Source organism: Coenobita brevimanus, chromosome 70 (genome assembly GCF_032717465.1).
Source record: "Coenobita brevimanus isolate Jiangsu-jjx chromosome 70, ASM3271746v2, whole genome shotgun sequence".
NCBI classification, from domain to species: Eukaryota; Metazoa; Arthropoda; class Malacostraca; order Decapoda; family Coenobitidae; genus Coenobita; species Coenobita brevimanus.
The window spans coordinates 3,119,555-3,124,481 of NC_137023.1; positions in this window are offsets into that span (position 1 = coordinate 3,119,555).

Genomic DNA, 4,927 nt, shown 5'->3' on the forward strand with positions numbered 1-4,927 from the left:
GAACACGATACAACTCATTATCACTTCCGGGCACTACAAGGGTTCCAAGCCATCCTGCTGGTGTGTGGATGTGTTGGATGGTGGGTGGATAGGTGGGGTGTAATGAGTCTTTGGTTCCTACTACCTAGCATAAAAAAGAGCATGGTGGGTGGGGTGGGATGAGCGTGGTGGGAGGGCTGCAGTGAAAAGAGTGGGTGGATGGGTAAGATGGGTTGGGCCTATGGGTTGGTGAGAGGAGTAGGGTTGGCGAGTTAGCAGGATGGATGGGTGGGTAAGTTTGCTGACAGGATGGGAAGGTTGGTGGGTGGGTGAACTTTGTGGGTGACTGTGTGGCTTCCTGGAGGACAAGGCAGGAGACTGGCATATGTTGTTAGTGAGAAACCAGGCCCTCCGAAACACAAAGTTCCTGAAGACAGACATCCATACATGCAACACAAAAGTGGAAAGCAACCACACACACAGTAAGATCCATATAAGGAAAACAAAAAAACACTGCAGGGTAGACAAAAGAAGGATGAACAAGAACGGTAGGCAGACACAGAGTGGAGCATTCCGGATGTCACTGTCATTAACCCGCCCCATCCCGACCACTTTTCCACCACTGACTCCCCCCAATCCCGACCATTTTAGGAATTTTTTTTTTTTGCTCAAACTTTCGTTGGTGAGAAACGTCGAAAATTCATAGAGAAATCGCTCACCTGAGGTTTAAAATATTCATTACAGGTAGGAGTACCTCCTTACCTTACTGGGTTTTCTATCAGGCTGGCACCAAAGAAAACGAGTTCTATGGGAGGATAACTATTTCACACCACTCATAAACGGTATTTATTTATTTACTTGGTACGAATTTATATGTAGTACAAGAGTATATTGGTTTTCAAGCAGTAATATAGGCATTATAAGCATTGTTTCACTCACTAATACCTGACCTTTTTTGCTACATTACCTGATCATCATTTCTAACTGTTTCTTTCTCTAATTCTATGTAAAGTTTATCCTCCACATTGTCATTGATTGGGGAATCACTCTGGCCCTGAATTTCGTACCGTGGCATGACATGGCTATACTGGCCAGGTCACTGATAACAGGTGAATTGCTGAGACAATGGCATGCAGGGGGGGGGAGGTCATGCTGGGTAAGGCATTGTCCTTGCCTGGCATCTTGTTGAGGAAGTTGTCACGTGTATACGTACCAAAAATGACTCGCGAAAATTGAAAATTGTGCAAATTAGGGACTTGCAAATTTTTCGCGTTTATGTATGTCGACGGGATTGGCAGTGACAAAACGTGTGGACGTTAAAGAACGTCGATGGGACGCCGCGGGTTAAGATAAAACATCCTTAATTTTTTAGAAGTAGAGAGATTATTAATTGCCAAAACGATAGAACTATGCAGAGGTTCAAAAACATGCAAACTGTGAACGTGGATTAAACATTCAAACTGTGAAAGTGGATTAAACATGCCAACCGTGAAAGTGGATGGCGTAATGGTGATGTGTATGGTAAGCAGACAAGGACTCAGACTGGACAGCACAGTAATCAGGGTCAGTATTGAAACTATTGGCAGTCAATGATTTAACGTGAGCACCAAGGCGCAACACATTAATAGACAAGGCTTCATGAAGACAGAAACACCAGATGTGATTTACATGACCATGAAACTGGATGTCGAAGCACAAAGACGAAACAAATTATGAAAAGAAGCAGTCACCGAGGAGGCAACTGCAGAAGCGAAAATGAAAGTTCTATTGGCTGGACACATAGAGGACCGAAGGACAGACGCACAGTCACTGAGAGTGGTGGAGTCCGTGAGCGAAACGATAAATGATCTTGTGACAAAGAGAAAAGGATGAGGGAAGGAGAAGCTGTATGAAGAGGGCTGTTTATCACAAATGGAGGTGGTTACAACTTACACAGAAAAAAATTAGCAGAAAAGCGAAGGGGTACATGCCCCAGAAACCAGTGGAACGTCAAGGAGAGAGTTTTACTCCAAGGCAGAGTAAGGAAATAAAATTACACGTTAAAATAAGCGCATTGGAGAAAGGAATGGTCAGACCTGGATACAAATTAAGTGCAGACACTACCATAAGCAGCATCCACCAAAAGATGAAAGATGCCATTAAGGTGAGACAGAGAGAGAGAGAGAGAGAGAGAGAGAGAGAGAGAGATCCATGTAAGGAGAAATATAATTTGAAAATAAAGTTCACCCTCCTTGACAAATCGCAAAAAAAATAAGCGAAGTTATTCAGAATGGAATGAACTTCATTCATATGCGCCAACAGTTTATTCAGTAGTTGCTTATGGCTAAGCAATGCCCTATTCCGAGCATGGAGGGCAGAAGCAAGGTGATACAAACGATCGTGAAGTTTTGAAAATGTCGCCTTAATAGTGAGAGCAAAGGCAGTACTTAAAATGACACCAACAAGATAAGAGACAAAGTCTGATAGGATACTGAACTGAAGGACCATGTGGAAGGGAATCCCGTGTGTGACTAAACAAATCATCAGTATAGCTTAATTTTCAATAATGCGAGTCCATCATATAGCTTACTTAAGTTACTATGTGGACTGACAGTGGCTGATAACAGACAGAGAAGATAAGCAACTCTTAAGGCAGAAGGTGTCAGCAAGGGGGCCATCCCAAAGGGCAATTGCATCTCATAGCACATGGACTGCAGATCTTCGACGATCAAGATCGCACTGAATCTACATCACCTATAAAATGACTCCAAATTAATATCTAGTTTAGTAATACAAAAATCGATGGATGGCGACAAAGAGAAGACAAAAAGCACGATACAACACTGAGCAGACTGACGCATTAGCGGTTTGTATTGCCAAGATGGGAAAGATCATGACATGATGAAAAAGAAAGTGGAGAAGTGGAATAAGAGAGAGGATGGGGAAGCAAGAAAAGGCAATGAGTGTTAAATGTAAACAAGTCTCTGAGTGCATGTTCGAGGTGATTGCAACAAACCATCTTGATTTTGAATGTTAACTAACTCCGGATCCTGGTTTTCTTGCCTTCGCGGGAGAGAACACGGAAAGGGCCCTCAGTTTTAGCAGCAAATCTGGAGTGACAATTTGATCCAAAAGTTACACTTAACTACCATCTATCCTATATCTTAATGTCTGAGACATGCTTATGCTGCTGACATAACATTTCAGAACTGGAGGCGGTTAATAGGAATTTCATTAACACTTCAGCATAATGATGCCTTTCATATTTTGTCCTTCATACCTCAAAACGATTTTATTCAGCTAATGGATGACATCATACAGTGTGATGGAAAAATGGGTGACGTTGGTTCGAGACCTTCCATCTCCCTCCTGCCTTAGGGCATAAGACACGATCAAATTTCCCTAATATGTTAAGTACCCCCATGAAAGACTATGGCATGATATCCTTGGAGTTGGTCACGCTGTAATTAACGAAGATGTCAAATGTCGGTTGTTAGACACTGGTACTGCTATGACCACAATAAACACCATACACTTACCACCATATAGACCTTACAAACTTCAAAACTTGTTTCACATTTTATTAATAGTACTTCATTTTCATATACCCAAGACAATAACTGTGGCTATACAACATTGGAAAGATTAGATTTTGTGCATCCAGTGGTACAAAGTAAGGCTTTATAAACAAACATCAGTTTAGAAACTTTATTTCTGTATACCACCATAAAACAGCATCTTGCGTTCGAGTTTAGTTTCTTGATTTTAGAACTTGTACATGAAAGTCCAAGTCAGTGTGATACAATTCCGGTATATCAAATTATTAGTAAGTAGCATTTCATTTTTTTTTTTTTTTACGAAAAAAAAAAAGTTTGTAGACAGTTAGGGCAAAGGACCTCTAAGGACCATAACATGACAACTACACACACACACACACACACACACACACACACACACACACACACACGCACACACACACAAATGTATGGATAAAAAGATGCCTAACACAAGTGGAACTGGAATTACTGAAAGAGAAAAGGGAGGAAGCAAAAACAAAAAATGAGGGAAGATCAGAAGAGGAGAAGAAGAAATTTTTTTTAACAAAGTAATAGGATTGCAGGTACGAAAGTGGTACACAAACAGGATGGAAGAAAAAGGAGGAAGGTAGTAGAACCATGTCATGACAAGTATATAAACAAGATGATAAAGTTGATGTACTCAAATGTGGATGGAATGGTATCTAAATTACTAGAGATGAATGATTATGTCAGAGAAAATGAACCACAAATAATATGCCTAACTGAAACAAAATTAACACCAAGGATATCCAGTGACATACTAAACTTAGAGGAATACAATATATGGAGAAGAGACAGAAATGTAAAAAAAGGAGGAGGAATTATAATATTAACTAAGAAAAATCTAAAGGTCAAGGAAATAAAACTAGATATACCATCACAAGTAGAACTGATTGCAGTAGAGATCGACACATCTGAAGGTAAAGTAATTGTAGCCAATTTGTACAAACCACCCAGATCAAACACATGGGAAAGAGACGAATATGAGGACCTGGCAGAGAGTACAATTCAGAGTATAAGATCATTGCTACATAAAATGGAAGAGAAATCGGAAAGAATTATACTAACTGGGGACTTCAATACAAATATAAATTGGAATACTCTAGATATAAATAGCCAAGAAAGCTGTTGGGACCAAAAGCTCCTGGATCTCGTACAAGAGTTTTTCTTAACGCAACATGTGAGGGAAACCACCAGAAAAAGAGGACTTGATGTACCTTCAGTGCTAGGTCTAATATATACTAGGCAAGAAAATGATATTGACAGTTTAATATATCACCCTCCACTCGGCAAAAGCGATCATGCAGTACTAAATTATAACTTCAGGATAGCATATGACATAGTAAACAGCAATGACAGTTACAAAAAGAGCCTAAACTATAAAAAGGGAA